The 7,977-nt window shown below is 41.0% G+C and overlaps 3 pseudogenes; all 3 read left to right on the forward strand.

Moving 5' to 3' along the window:
* The first annotated feature begins 1,585 nt into the window (after positions 1–1,585).
* LOC148292977 (5S ribosomal RNA) lies at positions 1,586–1,704 on the forward strand (annotated as a pseudogene).
* An 805-nt stretch (positions 1,705–2,509) lies between these two features.
* On the forward strand, positions 2,510–2,629 carry LOC148292978 (5S ribosomal RNA; annotated as a pseudogene).
* Positions 2,630–3,040: 411 nt separating this feature from the next.
* On the forward strand, positions 3,041–3,159 carry LOC148292979 (5S ribosomal RNA; annotated as a pseudogene).
* Positions 3,160–7,977: the final 4,818 nt, after the last annotated feature.

The following is a 7,977-nucleotide window of genomic DNA, read 5'->3' on the forward strand; positions in this document are numbered from 1 at the left end:
CGTAAATCTCACGGCCTGGTGCTCCAGGCCAAGGGGATATGCGATGACACGTGACGTCCTTCTTTTGGATGCGGTGCGGTTGTGCGCGAGCGTGCCAGCACGGTCTACCGTGGGTTGAGAGGGTGATGTGTTTGGGTAAATGGTTAAGTGGTGCGCCTGTTTGAGTTCGACTTCTAATCAAACGATTGTGGCCGAGAGAGGAACTGATCTCGGCCTTCAGGTTCACGGCCTGAGCTACAAGGCCGTTTAGTGGTGGTGTTGATGGTGGGTTTTGGGCGGTGCTCCGGCGCGTTGCTTAGAGAGCGACGCTCGTATGATACATGGGGTGGATGAGAGAGTAACAGAGATGGTGCTTCGGCGCCTTGAAAATCAAGGGTCGTATGACATATTGATGAATGGATTTTCCTTACAATCTATCACTACTCCTGGGAAAGCGAGTAAAGGTATTGAAAGTGCATTACAAGAAGATAAATGATAGGAAAATGTAAATTGCTCCGTGGGAGGCTTTTGGTTTGGTGTTTGAACCTTTTAAATGTTGTTCGAGCTTGGTATTTATAGGAAGAGCTCTGGAGGAGTAATCGAGGCTGAAAATCTGCATGGTGGAGCCTGATCATAGCAAGTGGGTAGTCAAATCGGCATTTGGGATCGTGAAGCATGGTGGTGTGACCCCGTAAATCTCGGTAAATCTCGGCCGCCGCCCTGATCATGGGTTCTGCACCCTTGGCCATGGAGATGCATTTAATGCTCTGATAGCTGGTGACCTAATCTCTCAAGCTGTAAGAATATTTGTGAGAAAGTTTGTGCCTAACCACTCTGATTTCCATCACCAAAACCCTGACTTCAGTCACTTCCCATCTTCCCTCGTGCATTAAATGCTTTTTTGCGGCTAGTGGGTTTGCTGCCATAATCAGAGGCATTACTTCATTAAATGAAGTGTGGGACCCTGTCGCCCACGTGACGATCTATCCTCAATCTCTCTGGCCGTGTCTCTTTCGCCCCTCGGTCTCGGCCTAATTTACCGCGGTCGCGAGGCCGAGAGGAAGTTCTTTCGGTCAATCCACGACCGAGATTTATTAGGCACAAACAAAATATGGCTTATATAATTTTCGGCATTATAAGGTAATGGATGCGCTCATACCAACTCACATGCACCGGATCCCATCAAAAGTCTGAAGTTGAGCATGTTTGGCCGAGAATAGTACTAGGATGGGTGACCTTCTGGGAAGTCCTTGTGTTGCATCCCCTTCTTTTTGTAGTTTTGACGTTTCTATTGTCGTGGACGTTTGTTTTCTGTCATCTTCATTGGGCTATATTTTTTTTTTCATGACACCGTGCAACACATCGCTAATGAACTAGGGATTGGAAAGGAACAAAAATGAAAAAACTGCGTTACCCACGCACTGGTGAAATTTTTGGGGTTGTTTTTGTTTTTTATTAAATTATCATTCGTTAGGCCCCACGACCGATTGGAACCTGCAGATTGGCAGGCCTGCGCATGTCATGTAGGGGGTGTTCGATAGGCAACCCATGGTCATTTGGCATGGCTCAAACATGACTTATATACTTTTAGGCGTTATAAATTAACATATGCACTCATACCAACTCACATGCACCGGATCCCATTAGAACTCCGAAGTCAAGCGAGTTTGAGCGAGAGTAATACTAGGATGGGTGCCCTCTTTAGAAGTTCTCGTGTTGCATCCCCTTCTTTTTGCGTTTTGGACATTCCAATTGTCGTGGGCATTTGCTTTTCGTTTTCGTCATCTAGCTGTTGTTTTTTTGCATGACACCGTGGAGCTTGTCTCTAATTAACTAGAAACCGGAAGGGAACAAAACGAAAAAAAAGTACACTGCCAAAATTTTTGGGGCTTTTGTTGTTTTTGTGTTCAATTATTGTTGGGTAGACCCCACAGCTGATTGGAACTAGCGGATCGGCAGGCATGGGGTAGTCGATAGGCAACCCATGGTCATATGGCATGGGTCAAACATGGGTTATATACTTTTAATTGTTATAAGCTAACAGATGCGCTCATACCAACTCGCATGCCTCGGATCCCATTAGAACTCCGAAGTCAAGCGATAGTAGCACTAGGATGGGTTAGCTCCAGGGGAAGTCCTCATGTTGCATCCCTTTCTTTTTGTGTTTTTGACATTTCAATTGTCGTGGGCTTTTGCTTTCCGTTGTCTTCATCTAGCTGTTATTTTTTTTATCATGACCCAGTAGAGCCGTCCCTAATTAACCAGGGACTACAAAGGAACCAAAATGAAAAAATTAGAGGGACTGACGCGCTGTCAAAATTTTTGGGTAGGCCCCATAGCCGATTGGAACTGGCGGATCGGTAGGCCTGCACATAGTGCAAGGTAGGGGTGGCGACGGCAATGCCTGACAACCCATTCCATTTCATGAGACAGCATGCTATGTCATGCGGGGGGATGTTCAATAGTCAACCCATGGTCATATGGCATGACTCAAACATTGCTTATATACTTTTAGGCATTATAAGCTAACATATGCGCTCATACAAAACTCACATATACCGGATCCCATAAGAACTCCGAAGTTAAGTGTGTTTCGGCAGGAATAGTACTAGGATGGGTGACCTTCTGGGAAGTCCTCGTGTTGCATCTCAATCTTTTTTCATTTTTGACATTTCAATTGTTGTGGGCGATTGCTTTCTGTCTTCTTGATATGGCTATTCTTATTTTTTCATGACAATGTTGAGCTCGTCTCTAATTAACTAGGAACTAGAAAGGAACGAAAACAAAAAAATAGCAGGACCCACGCATTGCCGAAATTTTGGGGTTGTTTTTTGTTTTTAGTTCAAGTATCGTTGGGTAGGCACAAGAGCCAATTGGAATCAGCATTTCGGCAGGGCTGCCTGTGGGGCAAGGTAAGGGTGGGGATGCCAAGGCCTGACAGCCCATGCCATTTCATGCGAAGACATGCTATGTCCCGCGGGGGGTGTTTGATAGGCAACCCATGGTCATATATGGAATGGCTCAAACAAGGCATATATACTTTTAAACGTTATAAGCTAACGGATGTGTTCATACTAACTCACATGCACCGAATCCCATTAGAACTTCGAAGTCAAGTGAGTTTGGGCGAGAGTAGTGCTAGGATGGGTGAGCTCCTGGGAAGTCCTAGTGTTGTATCCCTTTCTTTTTGCATTTTTTACATTTCAATTGTCGTGGGCTTTTGCTTTCTGTCATCTTCATTTGGCATTCTTTTGTTTTCATGACAATGTGGAGCTCGTCTCCAATTAACTAAGAACCGAAAAGAAACAAAAACAAAAAAACAGTGCGATGCAAGCATTGCCGAATGTTTTTTGGGTTTGTTTTTATTATTTTTTTATTATTGTTAGGTAGGTCCATTGGAACTGGACGATCGGCAGGCCTACGCGTTGCACAATGTAAGGGTGGCGATAGCAAGGCCTGACATCCCAGGTCATTTCATGCGACGGCATACCATGTCTCGTAGGTGTTGTTCGATAGACAACCCATGGTCATATGGCATGGCTTATATATAGCTTATATACTTTTAACCATAGAACATTGCATAGTTTTAGTGATTGGATTTTACTAAAAACTCACCAAATGACTCCTCCCACCATATTATGATGTTGCCCAAGTTTTGGGCTCGATCCAAAATCTGTTGGTCGAACAAGTTGGTCAATTTAAGGTCATACCAAGTTCTTACACGGTATAGGGAGTTGTTGGAACATTGCATAGTTTTAGTGATTTGATTTTAGTAAAAAATCACCAAATTACTCCTCCCACCATATTATGTTGTTGCCCCAATTTTGGTCTTGATCCAAAATTGTTGTTGTCGATTTAGCTACGCCAAAATTGATTCAGCTGCATCCTCAACTTGTGATACTCGCAAGTGCACTAGCCGTTCGGTAGTATAGCATATGTAAGTGCGAGGTCGATCCCACGAGGATTGATGATAGATTGATTCAATGCGATTCCCTGCACAAAATAGAAAACAAGAAAGAAAAGAAAAGAAAACAAGAAAGAAAGAAAAGAACTGACTCAAGCAAATCACTTAACAAGTTCAATTTAGATTCACAGATTGATTCTAGCTAAAGTATGATTAAGCCATGGTGTCTAGTCCTAACCTTGTATTCTTAATTCCCTAATTAGATCCTTGTTGTCGAACCTAAATTAAGCATTAGAAATCCATTAAGCATATAAGAATGTTTTAACAACCAAGCATGTATCTAATCCCTGTTGTCCAATGTCCATACATACTCTTCCTATTCATAGTTCAATTCTAATTAAGGCATATGGTGTCTACTCTTAATTCCAACCAAGATAGCTAACATACAAGTTTTAATGGTGATCAATCATTTAAACAAGCATATTAACTTGTAAGCATAATGAATAGGAACAAGAACCGTAATTGAAATTACATGATAATGAGAAATAAATACAACTAAGAAAAACATAAAGGAAAATTTAGCAAAAGTTACAACAATTGAGAACTTAAAAGAAAAACTAAGAGAATTTGAGGGAGAGGAGCTCTAGAGAGATGTTTGAGAGCTACAACACCCACTTCACCCACTTTACCTAACTTCCTCACCCAAAAAAATTAGCTCATGCATAAGTCATGCATAGGTCATGCACTGCAATTTTCTTGTAGGCTCATTTTGGGCTTGTTCCTTCATTCAGAAAATTATGAACAAATATGGATCTTGAAGCTTATGCAACAAGCCTTTAAACCTCTAGGCATCCCTAGTAGGAGGAGTTGTGTCTCTTGAGTGTTTAACTGGTACGATACCCACAAACATTTAATTGACTCTACAAAACAAAGTGGTTAGAAAACTTGTTAGATTTTATTACTCCTTGAGCAAAAAAAAAAAACAAAACAAAAGAAGACTCAAAACAATCTTTCCGAACATTTTCCGAAGAGAAATGACTCATGCACATGACTCAAAAGTATTAACAATAAAAGCTCTATTTTAGACATCATTCACAAGGCGGCAAAGTTCAAAACACGACATGCTCAAAGTGTAGTGATGTGATAGCACAATGCAACCATTCCCCAATCTCAGTTTTCACACAATTTCGAAAATCATACAAAGCACAAATGCAACTTCAAATCTCACCAAAGTTGTCCACTCACAAATGAATCACTCAAAAGAGGGCTACAATGCATCACTCAGTTATAAACTTGAGATTAAAGTCATGGGCGAAACCAGGGCAAGGGTTGCCCTTGGCTGTAGCCCAGGGAAGATTTGGGAAAAAATCAAATTAAATATACATATTGTAATAACCCAATCCTAAATTAATGTTTAGTTATTAATTTAGTCAAGTAAAAGACAATTTTACCCCGAAAATATTTTAATGGTTTAAAAGTTGACTTTTTGTTCAGGAAGGAATCTAGGGATTTTAGTAGTACCGTTGCGTAGAGCACGTTGAGATGAGTCCGTAGACACGTAGTGGGCTCAAATCGGAGTTATAATGAAGAAGCTATGATCTATGGAAGCCCAATGGCATAACCGTAAATATTTCGAAGTCAGTTTTTTAAAAACCCAGATTTTTCATCTCTGTCTGGCAGCACGAGCAGCCAACTTCAGACAAAGATATCTCTATCGTCCGGCCACCAAAACTAGTGCCACAACTTGTAAACTCTTCATTTCTCTCTCCTCTTTCCATACATACCCATATCTAGCCTTGATTCCAAGCGATTAAACCAGAAACTCGAGCCAAAGTGAAGCCCAAAACGGGCTGTTTCGAAACCAGAAATTTCGAGGGCTTTTCCGGCCAACTCCGGTCACCACCCGCCACCAAATCACTTCCAAAACACTCCCCTACCTTCCCTCTGTGTTTTCCCTCAAAGAACCGACCCAATTTCAAGCAGAAATGATGAATCTAAACCCAAACCTTTCTAGGTTTTTTCAAAAAAAGAAATCGTTCGTTCAAGGGCTTTAAAGGTGGAATTGATCTTCGAGCAAAGGTATTAAGTTACTCCCCTTGATGTGCTTGATCTTTTGGCATAGGTCCTGACCGGTGGTTTGGAGTTTTCCGATCGCTAGAAAATTTCTCTACACACTCTTCGGCGGTGGCGAGGTCTCAGGGTTGGGTTTTGGTCCTAAAATGATCCCCACGTCGTCCCGAGCACGATGGTAATCTCAGATTTCAATTTGGTTACCGTTTGATTGTTGATCGGATATCGCATATTAGGCGTTATCCGGGTTCGATATGTTCGGACCGTTGGATCAACTTCATTTTCAAATATGTTGATCTAGGATCGTGTAGGAATTCGCGGATCAAGTATCGGAGTCCTGGATACTCCAATTCAATAATTCAAAGTTTAGGTAAATGGTAACTGTCCGATCGTGCGATCGTGCGATCGCGAGCGATCCAGCCGTTCGATTCATACCAAACTTGCAGGGCTTGTATAGTAAATTGTGTTGAACCTATAAGAACTCTTGGATTATCAATCAGAGGTCGTGGGAATTTAATCGCTTACTTAACCTTGGGTCTGTTCAGACCATTCCAACTGTCGGAACTATTGAAAATGGGCCTAGGAACTTTCTTAAATTATGCACACGCTGACAGGACCCGCCCCGAATTCCTCGGAATTCGTGAGGAATCTTGCAGTATTTCCAACATTAAGCTAATGCCGATCTCGCATACTGAATTCGTGAGGAATCTTGCAGTATTTCCAACATTAAGCTAATGCCGATCCCGCATACTAACGATATAGCCTCTTTTCCAAATCAAGGAAAGGAGGGACGAGACTTTCTGCTGAAATTTTGGTAGCGTCTCCCTTGAAAAATGGACATTTACCAAAATTTTCACCTGTAAAAATCACAGTTTAAGAAACCAATTGTCAGAACACACAATGCAATATCACACAGTTTACAGAATAGGCTTCTATCCTTCAAATAATTCAAAGTAGAACCACCAGCAAAGTCAAAACCAAACTCATCAAAAACAAAATTAAAGAAGTAAGACTAGATCCAAATGACCAAATTAAAGTTCCAGAAATAAACTTTAGTTCGTGGCTGCACCTGGGCGAGACCCCACACTACCTACGTACCCTTACTGAGGGATCAAGCCACACGTAGTTCTTCAGTCCCTAATCACGAGACAGATAATATACAATTATTTTCAGTAGTACCAACAAGTTAATTCTTTTATACATTAACCTTTTCCCAATATAGTATAAAAATCATTATCCTTGTCCCCGTTACTTTACTACACGCCGGAGAATCCAATGTCACGCGTAGTAAAGTAACAGTAATCACAATGTCCGGATCCTTTACCACATGCCGCAATAATCCAAAGCCATGTGGGGTAAAGTAACCAGTATCCAAGTTAGCACACACGCCGGAAAATCCAACGCCACGTGTGCCCCAACCAAACCAAGTCCTACGCACGTGGAGAGCTTTATCACACGCCAGATAATCCAACGCCACGTGTGATAAAGGACTAATATAACCAAATGTGCCCACACGCCGGATAATCCAACACCACGTGTGGGTACAGTAACCCGGGAAAGTACATATCTTGATGCAAAATTCCAATTTCTAAATGAAGTTTCCTTCTAACATAAATATTATATAGTAAAAATAATACCGATACTTCCTTGTTGAAAACCAAAATACAATCTTAATTCAGAAATGCACAAAATCTAAATAAGCCCATTCAATTTTATTAATATTCAAAACACTATTCATACACAAATTCACCCTAATCCTTTATAAATAATATTACTAGCATTAATAATAATAAAAATAATAAATTAAATTCCCGAACTTCCCATAATTAGGTATCAATATACAATGTACCCCTAACCCAAACACATAGCCATTTATTTGAGTGTAATTGTATAGTCGACATTTAATTAGATTCATACGGACACCAAACCCTCCTGTCAAGCCATGTACAATCTTTCAAAACTGTTTTCAAATCAAATTCGAATATGCACAATATACTATTTAGAAAACTGGTAACCATAAATCA

This window comes from Prunus avium, chromosome 7, assembly GCF_965620075.1.
Source record: "Prunus avium chromosome 7, drPruAviu1.hap1.1, whole genome shotgun sequence".
In the NCBI taxonomy this organism is placed as follows: domain Eukaryota; kingdom Viridiplantae; phylum Streptophyta; class Magnoliopsida; order Rosales; family Rosaceae; genus Prunus; species Prunus avium.